Source organism: Pan paniscus, chromosome 3 (assembly GCF_029289425.2).
Source record: "Pan paniscus chromosome 3, NHGRI_mPanPan1-v2.0_pri, whole genome shotgun sequence".
NCBI classification, from domain to species: domain Eukaryota; kingdom Metazoa; phylum Chordata; class Mammalia; order Primates; family Hominidae; genus Pan; species Pan paniscus.
Genome location: NC_073252.2, coordinates 96114182 through 96126628, shown reverse-complemented (window position 1 = coordinate 96126628; position 12447 = coordinate 96114182). Strand labels below are relative to the sequence as shown.

The following is a 12447-nucleotide window of genomic DNA, read 5'->3' as shown; positions in this document are numbered from 1 at the left end:
GTTGGCTTGGGGATGGGTACTGGCTGGAGAGCTCTGGGTGCCTTCTCTGTCCCCACAAGCAGGAGTGATCACTCAAGGTGTGGGAGTTCTCTGTGCAGTGTTAGCACTAGGGTGTGGTGCTGGTGGTGGTGGGGCTTGTTGGCTCTGTGCCTGCCAAGGCTTCCTCTGCAATAGCTGTTTATTTGGGGGAGGGCAAAGCCGACTTCACTCACATGTGCTGGTATTGCAAGTAAAACAAAACCTGCCTGTGCAGACACATACCAGCGAAGTGACGTGGGGAGTTGCCATGGGCTCTGGGGGAAAGCTGCCGTATGGGGAGGGAGTATGTGGGCTGGTGTATGGCTGTAAGGGCTGCCTCTCTGGAGCTATCCAGTGTTCGGGCACGGTCCACCTGTGCAGAAGCTATGGTGTGGGCTCCCAGAGCATTCAAAACTGCCCTGTTAACAGGCATGGCCAGGCTGGGCCCTGAGAGAGGCCAGCAGACCAAGGGTTGCTCAGGTCAGACCAGGCCCGTCTGATTTCCAAGACTGCCCTGAACAGATCAAGTCTGACAGTTCTCCTAGGGCTAAAGTCTCTTATGGGAGCAAATCAAGCCTAGAGGGATGGCTGTCCCTGGCTGTGTTCTACTACAGATGCTCTGGCATCAAACCCTCTGGGCTCTACTTCAGCTGGCTTGCTGCCCCACCACTTCTCTAAGCAGCTCTCTCTGCCACCTCAAGTGTCCATAGTAGTTCAAGGGTCCCTTCCTGCCATGGTTTCAAAGGCCCATGGTGAGAGTGGGTTGCTCCTTGCCAGTTCAGCTCACCCATTTCCTCAGTGCTGTTGCGGTTCAAAAATGAGTCTGGTGCTCAGTAGCCCATGTGGAGTTCCTAGCTTTCTCCCCGTTCAGCCCAGCTTCTGGGTCTTTCCTCCATACACTTTCAGCACCTTCCCTCTGAAGATCTGTTAAAAACATGCCAGTCATCTCAGTCCCTCCATGGGAGCTGTTTCACTTGTCTGCATCTAGTTGGCCATCTTGCCTTCCCCATGCAAACACTTAATTTAAATCTCCTCCACTGCTGTCTTGAAATTCTTAGTGAGTTTTGAACAAGGAATTCCACATTTTCTTGTTGCACTATGCCCCAAAATTATATTGGCAGTTCTCTTTTGGTTTCTCTGCTATAATCTAGGATTCTCCCATTGGCTGTTTCAGGTCTTCATGATCTAGTCCTCTCCCAGACTTTTTGTGATCCAGCCTAGTCTCAGCTTTCCCTACCTCAGCGTAGCTTCTAGGAACATTCCAGTAGGAGTGCCCTAGCTGTAGACTCTATTTCTGGAGAGTGAAGGGCTAACAGCTATACATTTTTCTGGAGAGTAAAGGGTTAAGTGCTATACACTTAATGTAGGACATTAGTTTTGTCCTAGCTGTAGACTTCAGAGGTTTTTGACTATAAGACATTTTGCTCAAAATTATAATAAAAAATTTTATTAAATATTTAGCATGTTTCAGTCATTTTATGGCTGAACTTATAACTTATTGAAATATTGTGAAAGAAACTCCACCAAAGGAAAATTGCATCAAATCACTGAATAGAATATACACAAGCCTCATTATTTTAATTATTTTCAGAGCTAGTGATTTGTTAATATTTTCAATAACAAACTTTCTGGATGGATGCAAGATGGATCTCAGTTATAAGAATTTTATTTTACAGTAAATGTAGAATTTATTAAGATTAAAATTTTTAATAACAATTTTTGAGTTAAAACATTAGCAGATAAAATAAAGATGATTTACCAAAGAATTTTGAGCTCTAAGTATCTTGAGTGGTCACATTTAATAGTCTGTAACAAAACAAGCTTGTTATATTAGTTATTTTTGCTCACAATTATAATCCGATGCAAAGGTTATTTTTCCTCACATTCATAATAATTTAGGGGTGTTCCTTTTGAAGAACAACTGTCCTCATTTGTATTTTGATTCTTTGGAGTAAATTGTAAAAAATGTAAATTGCAAAATTAAACATTATATGGAGTAACACCTGTGCTTTTTGTACCCTGCTGCATGGGGTTATGCATTGTGATTTGATTATTGCTAAATCCCAGCTGTTTTGCATGAAAGTTATAAAAACATAGTGATCATAAAGTGATGGTGAAAAATAAAAATTGGAGCATGACCTAAGCTGTTTTTCTCTTTAAAAATTTATGTTCTGGAACTATGATATTTTCCCCTGTATCATAAAAATTTATTGTATTTGTAAGGAATATGTCTTAAAGAGACCAGAGAAAGATTTAGCCAGAAGTTAGAGGCTTCAGGATAAACCAGATAAGTAGATAATAAATTTGGTTTGAATTATAATTAAAGCTCAAAATGGAACTGCTACAAAATTCAGGACTAATTTAAAAGTCTTTAGTAGTTTATTTATTAGAAGCATATCATCCAACAAATGAATTTGCGGATTAAAGCCTCTGAAAAAAATCATATATAACTATCTTTGTTTATTTTGTGAAATGAGATATATACACAGGATTTATATATCTTTAGCTTTCAGTGAATGAACATTTACCATAAAATGTTGCCAAAAGAAACCAGTTAATGTTTCCACGATTATGTCTCAAGGCAATTAATGCAATTCTTGTGAAGGACAAAGATAAAATTATTGGTCATCTAAACTGATGTACAGAAGAAAATGGAAGGAGGAAGTACATTTGAAGACAGGCACTAAATAAAAGCCTAAAGTCAGAGAAACTGTGTTTACTTTTACTCCAATTTAGATTTTTTTTTTATTATTTGCTTTTATAAGTATTTAGAGATTGATTCTTAAAGGTTTTATATAGCTATAGTTAATGGCTCTAATAGAGTTTGTCTCTGCTGGAAGTGTCTATAGAATCCAGAATATTAAAGGATATGGAATGACTATGCCTATACTCTAAGCAAGGGATTCTGAACGTATGATTAGCAACAGATGTGTTTACATGAAGGGTTGAGAGTGGATCTCTTGTTGCATGTTTACATTAAGTTCTCATAAAAATCAATTATATTTTTGGGAGACTATTTTGATGTTATTTTGGGGGTTAATGGAGACTAAGTCCTATTAATTATGATATACCTATATTTTTATACCACTTTAATTATTTTTTCAAATTCTTTTTGATCATTTTGTTGTAAGAAATTGGAAAGGTATGGTATAAATGGGCCTCAGGCCTTCTGTCTGGCCTAACAAACTGTCAGGAAAACTAACCAACTAGCTAGCCATTGAGAACTACTGTTGTCTAATGTTTCATCAGTCCTTTTATATTCCCCAAAACTTGAGAGGTAAGGTATATCTTGACGTGCTTTCTTTCTGAGAATAAGACTGTATTTTCCCTTTCTCAGTGAGGTTAGGGAGGGAAAGGACAGGATTCAGTCACCGAATTTACTATCTCTTTGAAAGCCAGTCAAATTTAGCATCGGGTGGTTGTTACTAGCTATCTTTTAATAGGTGGTACTTATTTATGAGTATATAGACATACTATACAGATTCTTCTCCAGAATGGGTCATTGGTTCAATGCCTACTAAGTAAGTGATAGCCACTGTGTTAAGCATTTTAAATATGTGATTTTATTTAATGCTTTCTAGTCACCAAACATTTGCTTCTGTTAATTATCCTAATTACTGCCTAAGGTATATATTTTTAGCCTTTCATATTTTCACATTTATATTGATGTATATTTATTAAAATGGAGTGCTAAATGTGAAGAATGTATTATTGAACTTTAAAAAAGTCACCAACAAAACATAAAAACATATTTAATTTAAAACTCTATCATACCTATGTGTATATCCTTAGACAGAGATCTGAAAGGATGTTGACCAAAATATTAACAGTGGCTAGTTACCACTTGGGGTGGAGCAGGAGGCAGGTGTGAGAACTCAATTAATAGATAATATTTTTAAAATGAAAAAAACTAATGAGCTATTTTTATTGTAATACAAGACTAAAGTTAGTGAATATTAGCTTTGACTTGATAAGTTCAAGTATATTCCTCATCTCAAGAGATAAACAAATAAGAGCCATAAGAAACTTCTCTCCAATAAATGCCTTAAGCAATAAATTACATGGATTGCCAAAAAGAAGGGCTTCTGGGGATAGAGGGTTTCAACCTCTATCATATCCTTTTTCCCCACTTGAGAAATTTTTGGGAGATAATAGGTTTTATAGTTGAATGTGAATTTGTTTCCTTTTTTTTTTTTTTGAGACAGAGTTTTGCTCTCGTGGCCCAGGCTGGAGTGCAATGATGCAATCTCAGCTCACTTCAACCTCCGCCTCCCATGTTCAAATGATTCTCCTGCCTCAGCCTCTTGAGTAGTTGGGATTACAGGCATGCACCACCACACCTGGCTGATTTTGTATTTTTAGTAGCAACAGCGTTTCACCATGTTGGTCAGGCTGGTCTGGAAATTCTGACCTCAGGGAATCCACCTGTCTCCCAAAGTGAGGCTTGAGCCACTGCGCCCAGCGTGTTTCCTATTTATATATATTGGCCAGAGCTTTTGTTCCTCTATGATGCTCTCAAGCAATATGTCCTCTCTTCTTCTGCTTGACAATATGCAGAACCTCCAAAATCTTTGTCTTAGGTTTGTTTCCCATTGCTATAACTGATTATTACAAACTAGGTAACTTATAAAGAAAATAAGTTTATTTGGCTCATGATTCTGGAGACTGGGAAGTCGAAGAGCATAGCACAAGCATCTGGCAAGGTGTTTGTGTTATATCATAATATGGTGGAAAGTATCATGTGATGAGAGCAAGGGAGCATGTCAGCTCAGGTCTGTCTTCCTTCCTATAAAGCCACTAGTCCTATCATGGGGTTCCCACCTTGATGACTTTATCTAATCCTAATTACCTCCCTAAAGCCCCATTTCCCAATGCCATCAACATATGAATGTGGGGATTAAATTTTCAGCAGAAAAAATTGGAAGGACATATTCAAACCATAAAAACCTTCATTTAGTGATAGTTTTTCTTCTGTGCTAGAAAAAAATTTTGCAAATATTGATAAGGTAGCATCAGTATAGATGATCAGGTAGGTACTTCAGTTTTGTTAGAATCATCTTTAACTTTGATAGAATTAATTTTAACTTTGGCAGATTAGGGAACTAACTTCCTTTGGCATTTCTAGCTAGCTACCTAAGGTGGGATCTCTCATTAGTTAGGCAAAGATGTGAACAGGATTCAGCAATTGTTTGGATTTCTGTTGATGGGGAGTGAAGACAGAGAATTCCTATTCTGCCATCTTCCTGACATCACTTTTTCTCCTTTTTTTTTTTTCTTTTTTTTGAGACGGAGTCTCTCTGTGTCACCCAGGCTGGAGTGCAGTGGCGCGATCTCAGCTCACTGCAAGCTCCGCCTCCCAGGTTCATGCCATTCTCCTGCCTCAGCCTCCCGAGTAGCTGGGACTACAGGCGTCCGACACCACGCCCGGCTAATTTTTTGTATTTTTAGTAGGGACGGGGTTTCACCATGTTAGCCAGGATGGTCTTGATCTCCTGACCTCGTGATCCACCCGCCTCAACCTCCCAAAGTGCTGGGATTACAGGCATGAGCCACTGCGCCCGGCCTCCTTTTCGTTAAAAACATTGGTATGATTTTTCTCTTTTATTAGCCTCACTTTTTTGATGATTGTCTTTTAGCAGATCTAGCTCAAGGTGGAAACCTTAGAGATGAGCTTTTGTAGGAATTCAGGCTCTCCCTTGGATTCAATGTTCCTCAACTCCTCTGAGTATGGTCAGAGGCTGTAATGAGCTCTCTGTCAGATGCCTTCTCACTGAAAAGCAGCCTGGCCAGTATAAGCAAGGATTCAGGAAGAGAGAGGGGCAGAACCCTCTTTTTTTAAAAAAATAAAAAACTTAATGTGAATAATGCAAAACAAACACAAAAGTGGAGAGACTATTATCATGAATCCTCATGTGCCCATCACTCAGCTTTAATAATTTTCAATTCATGGTCAACCACGTTTTATTTCTACTTTCCTTCTTCAATTATTTTGATGTAAATACCAGATATATATTTTAATCTGTAAACATTTTAATATGTATACCTCAAACATAATCACAATGCTAATATCATACTTACAAAATGAAAATAGTTTAATATCCTCAACTAGCTTCTTTGTGTTCAAATTTTCCCAATTGCCTCATATTTTTAATAAATTTTGTTTTAATCAGAATCCAAATAAGATCCACACATTGTAATTGGTTGATATAGTTCTTAATTTGTAAAAATACATATGCTTCCTCTCTATCTCTTCATTATATTATATTTATCAAAATAAGTTTATTATTCTCTTGAATTTCCTAGTCTGGCTTTTCTGAGTATTTCCCAATGGTGTCTTTTAGTATGTTTCTTTGTCTTTTGTATTTTCTATAAATTTGTAGACTAGAGGCATAATCAGATTAATGCTCAATCCTTTCAGCAAGACTGCTTTGTAGATGGTATTGTGTACTAAAAAAATCAGGAGGGACATAAATGTTTGTTTTCTCTCTCTTTGTAATATTGGTGGCCATTGATGATCAAAATCTAGACCTAATTATTTATTAGGAGTTGAAGAATGGCCATAGCCTATAAATTTTAGTCTTATTAGTTGAAATAAAACTGTTTACTGTTGTAACTGTGGTATAGTACATATAGAAAAGGCAAGATACATGCTTGATTTTTAAAATTTATTGCTTTTCAAAAGATAAATTGTTGCTTAGCATCCTCCAATGTGATCATTTATTTTTTAAAAACTATCATTATGGATTCATAGAGTTAAATATATGTGTTTCAATAAGTATTCTTACTGCTGCTCAATATGTTCTATTTTTGATAGTTGGGAGCCTTTGGATTTAGCTCCTGGGTTCTTTTTACATAAACCAAGCAATCTTTGATTCCTTCCTTGCTTTCTGGTATAATAAAATGTTTAGTGTTATCCTTAGTGTTTACTTTTATTCTGAAGCTGAGGAAGCTCAAGCTCATGCAGGTTAAGTAATTCAACCAAAGTTTTACGGGTAGTAAACAACGGGCTTGATATTCTGATCCAGCTACATTTTATTCTAAAACTTCAAGTCGAGTGTTCATTAGAGACCCTTCTACCCCACAAATTTAATTCTTATTTAGCATTATTTAACTAATTATAATTTTGACAAATTCTGCTTTAAAGGAAAAAGGAATTAAGTTTTTTTGTTTTTCTTTTTAAGCAAAAACTCTTTACTTTTAAGAAAAAGGTATGGCCGGGCGCGGTGGCTCACGCCTGTAATCCCAGCACTTTGGGAGGCCGAGGCGGGCGGATCACGAGGTCAGGAGATCGAGACCATCCTAGCTAACACGGTGAAACCCCGTCTCTATTAAAAATAGAAAAAATTAGCCGGGCGTGGTGGCGGGCGCCTGTAGTCCCAGCTACTCGGGAGGCTGAGGCAGGAGAATGGCGTGAACCCAGGAGGCGGAGCTTGCAGTGAGCTGAGATCGGGCCACTGCACTCCAGCCTGGGCGAAAGAGCAAGACTCCGTCTCAAAAAAAAAAAAAAAAAAAAAAAAAAAAAAAGAAAAAGGTATAATTTTTTCATTTACTATTCTTGGCATAAATTTTGATTTTTTCCAGTGAAACCAAAATCTCCTGAACCCCCTTCAGTATCATCCAAGTCTTGAATATCTCTTTATGTATAAAAAATTCATTCATAAATGAGCTGTGCAATCCAATCATTGTTTTGACTTCAAACTTTTCTTTGCCAAAATTAAACATTATATCACCAAAATTTCCTCTGTAGTCTTTATATGACACCAGCTCCTACATCTATAAAGTGTTTTGCAGCCAAGCCAGACCATAGAGCAACTATTCCATAACATCCAGATGCAAGACGTATCTGGATGTCTGTTTTCACAAGAACTTTGTCCATAGGTAGTATTGTATAATAATAGGCACTGTATAGGTCATAGTCTGTGGTCCCTATGGATCCCTGAATTGAGTCTGGGTGTGCTCAGGGAGCCAGGCAAAGTGGGGCTGCATGCCACTCTCCTCCGCAGGCTGGCCTGCTTCTTGAGGGAAATGGCAGGTGTCTCTTCAGAGCAGGGCATGGTAGAGCCAGAAAGCAAGCGGAGGAGACAGCCCAGGGAACAAGAGAGCACAGGATGAGCACTGCAGCAGGGAACCCACCAAGATCTCTCAAAATTTTTTATGTGTACTTTCTTTTGTTTTCTACATCAAAAAGCCTACATATAACATTAACTGCGCTTTCTAATTTAAGATAAACTTGGTTCTTCAGATAGGATTAGTTGCTTTGCTACTTTCTCTAATTATATGAACTCTAATCCAGGATAGTGTCTTATTATTCTTGAAAACCTGGAGTTCCTCTGTAAATTCTTTTTCCTATTTTATCTTATTTTATCTTGTAGATTAAAAGAGAAAGCCAAGAGAATCTGGGGCAGATTATAATACATTGCTTCATCCTTTCCAACCTGGAAAGTTATGCCTTCTGCCCCCTTGGTCTGTACATTCCCCAGGATATTTATGTGCACTAGAATTACACTTAAAAAAACCATACTTTTGTCCCTAGCATCTGAGTCAGTAGGGTTGGTAGTCACTTGTATAGTTTTAGAGTTCTTCTGGTGACCTTAATACTACGTTTAGTTGAGAAATACTGTCTCCGGGCTCTATAATCTCTGTGAGAGTTTTCTTTTTATCAGGAAAAATGTCATCTACATTTATGTATCACGTATCCACTTTTTTTTAGCTCGTGTTTAATCCATACTTTATTAACATTTTAAAATCTCAGAATAAATTCTTGAAAAGTTTGCAATGCAGAAAAATATGAAGAATAATATAAAAATTGTTGTATTTAAATACAGAAGTTTCCTTTGGTTATTTTTAAAAATACAAGACCTACCTTTTCCTTGTGGCTGGTTCTAGCAATAAAACCAGGTCTTCAGCTTGTCTTTCAAAGGAGTTTGTTCACATATTGAGTGCTCCAACTTTTATAGCTCCTACATGAGGGATTGGCTTCTAAATCATCTAGCTGTGGGAACTGATAGGCCTCTACACTTGTGAGTCTTCTAGGACCACAGAGAATAAAGATGTGGATTTAAACAGGCGCATGAGCACTTCCAGCAGCTATCCCATGAATTTAATGCAGAGTGAATAGGCAGAAACTCCTAGATCCCCGTTTCTCCCTGGAAGGGATTTGCCTGCACACTTTCCAAGCTGCTGCCTGTGGGTCAGGTTCTAACTTGCCTGCATCTGGGAGCTGATGAAACAGGTAGACCTCTAGGGAAGTTTAAATGAGTGTATGGGCGTTCCTCATGCTTTTTATCCCTGTCCTGCTTCAGTGATAAAATCAGGTCTCCAGCTTCTCCTTGTCAGTTTATCCACACATAAGCATGCAGCTTTTAAAGCTCCTACTTGAGGGGCTGGCTACTTGAATCACCTAGCTCTGGGGCTGAATGGTTCTTGGCATTTGGGAGTTCCCTGAGACCACATAGAACGAAGAGGTGGGTTTAAATGGATGTGTGAACATTTCTAGTGGCTACTCCTTCTGGCTCAGTGCAGAGCAAGAAGGCTACAACAGCTAGCTCCCAATTTCTCCCTGGAAGGGGTTTGACTACACACCTAATGTCCTAGCATTACCAGCTGCTGCCTGTGGGTCAGGCCTTTAATTAGCTCACATCTGGCAGCTGATGAAACAGGCTATTTGTATTTCTCTGGGAGACTAAATGAGTGTGTGGGAAATTTCTGTAGCTCCTCCTTGTGGTTCACTCAAGAGATAGAACCAAGACTCCAGCTATTCCACCTGTTTCTGAGAGCAGATGGAAGCCAGGGGTGACAAAAAGCAAAGCAGTGGGTTGAAAGAGTGTGTGGTCTGAATGAGAGTGGAGATGTTTGCCACTGATCCTCTCTCCATCTTAGAGCAGAGTGAGTGAGATAAAATTAGCTACCAGTTTCTCCCTGAGGAGAAAAGGAACTGGAACACATGTCTAACTCCTCAACTTTTTTGGCCGCATCTTGAAGGACTTAATTCCATACTGACTTTCTAGGGGCACTGAATGGGCTTGGCACACCCTAATCTCCTGGGGGATGGTAAGAGCAAAGATGAGATTTTGGACAAGCTCAGTGGTTTCAGAGGCACCCAGAATCTCTGGCCAGGCTGATTGGTTAGGTTCATCTCCTACACATGGCCAGTCTGACGAGACTGGGAGAGTTATAGTCTAATATGCCAAAAGCAATAAAGAGAGTCAAGGAAGATGAAGAAATAGGGAAATATGTTCCAAATGAAATAACAAAGCTCCAGAAACTGGCCCTCATGAAATTTAGATAAATAATTTATCTAACAAAGAATCCAAAATAATGGCCATAAGGATCCTTACTGAGTTCAGGAGAGCATTGTATGAACAATGTGAGAATTTCAACAGAGATAGAAAAAAGTCAGACAGAAGTGATAGAGCTGAAGAATCCAGCAACTGATCTGAAAAATTCAGTGGAGATGTTCAATAGCAGACTAGAGAGAACAGAAGAAATGATCAGTGAATTTGAAGACAGGTCATTGGAAATTTTCTAATCAAAGGAGCCAAAAAAAAAAAAAAAAGAATGAAAAAACTATGAAGATCGCTTAAGGGACTTATGGATACCACTCAGCAGAACAATGAAAAAACTATGAAGATCACTTAAGGGACTTATGGATACCACTCAGCAGAACAATGTATACATTATTTGAATTAAAGAAGGAGAGAAGAGAAAGAGGAAGGGATAGAAAGCTTATTCAAAGAAATAATGGCTGAAAAATTTCCAAACCTTGGGAAGAAAATAGTAATCCAGCTCCAGGAAGCCCAAAGGACACCAAATAAAATGAATGCAAAGAGGCACAACATATACAAGTGGTCAAATGCTAGAGAATTTTGAAAGCAGCTAGAGAAAAGCAACTTGTGTACATGGGAGCACCATAAGACAATCAGCAGATTTATTAAATTAAATAAATAAATAAATAAATATTTTTAAGCAAAATCTTGCAGGTCAGAAGGGAGTAGGGTAATATAATCAAAGTGCTAAAAGAAAAAAATGGTCACCCCCAAATACTATATGAGCAAACCTATCCTACTAAAATGAAGGGGAGATAAGGACTTTTTCAGGCAAATAAAAGCCAAGGGAGTTTATCACCACTAGACTTGTTTTACAAGAAATGCCAAAGGGATCTCATTGTTCAATTCCCACCTATGAGTGAGAATATGCGGTGTTTGGTTTTTTGTTCTTGCCACAGTTTACTGAGAATGATGTTTTCCAGTTTCATCCATGTCCCTACAAAGGACATGAACTCATCATTTAGATCACACGGACACAGGAAGGGGAATATCACACTCTGGGGACTGTTGTGGGGTGCGGGGACAGGGGAGGGATAGCATTGGTAGGTATATCTAATGCTAGATGATGAGTTAGTGGGTGCAGTGCACCAGCATGGCACATGTATACATATGTAACTAACCTGCACAATGTGCACATGTACCCTAAAACTTAAAGTATAATTAAAAAAAAAAAAAGAAAAGAAAAAAAAAAGAAATGCCAAAGGGAATTGTTTTTTCAAGTTTGGTGTTAAGTTTATTCTATTTTCTGTATAACTTTAAGTACATGAAGTTTATTTCCACAGGCCTCAGGAAATGGATAGAAATCACAGGACAATCTCTCTTCCCACCAAAAAACGTTGGATATTTTGGTGTTTGTCTTAGAGGGAAAAAACTGAAATTTACATTAGCAGTGCTATGCAAGATTCTGACATAAATCAAGACCTAAAACCAGCCTGCAGTGGAGGTTCTAGTCCTCTGTTCAGGTGCTTGGACAGAAGCCATAAGCTGATGAGCATGACAGGGAAAAGGAGGCAGTGAAGACAGGTGACAGGCACCTAGCAGGGAAGGAGGATTCAGGAATGCCAGACTCCTTGGAATGGGGTGTTGTTTTTCCTTTTTTTTTTTCCTTTTAAAGTCATCTCTGTAGGAAGGTGCTGGGCAGGGATCCCAGAGAAAGAAAGGGTCCAAGACTCCTTTAGCTGCCCTGAATGAAGGGCACTGCTACAGCAGCTAGTACCGGAGGCTTTCCTGTCTCATGGTGAGGCAGACCTAGGATAGAATAGAGAATAAAAGGAATGCTTATGGGAAACAATTTTGTGTGGAATGCTAGATGGCCAAGCCTCAGCCTTCTGTTCAGTGCAACCCTTGCCTCACTTGTCAACAGTGAAAAATTAGTTTGATTAGAAGAACCATCTGGAAACATACCAGCTTCTGCTACCTTCATGCTCATTGTTAGAAAAAGATTAACCAGTGTGAACATTCTGATCTGTTAATTCCTGGGACTGTTTTCTTCCCAATAGACTGTTTGTTGGTAGAATAACCCCCAAAAACTCAAAGCTAAAATGCATCATCATCAGTCCTGGTCAGCAGTTCCTTAAGAATGGACTGGCGGCATGGTTGAGCT

The 12447-nt window shown here is 38.7% G+C and overlaps 1 protein-coding gene and 1 pseudogene across 4 annotated transcripts in view; one reads left to right on the top strand and one right to left on the bottom strand.

Moving 5' to 3' along the window:
• The window catches only part of STPG2 (sperm tail PG-rich repeat containing 2), a 718556-nt gene that overhangs the window by 92854 nt on the left and 613255 nt on the right, over nt 1-12447 (top strand). The window lies entirely within an intron of this gene.
• Nucleotides 6952-8179, bottom strand: LOC103783535 (deoxyuridine 5'-triphosphate nucleotidohydrolase, mitochondrial-like; annotated as a pseudogene).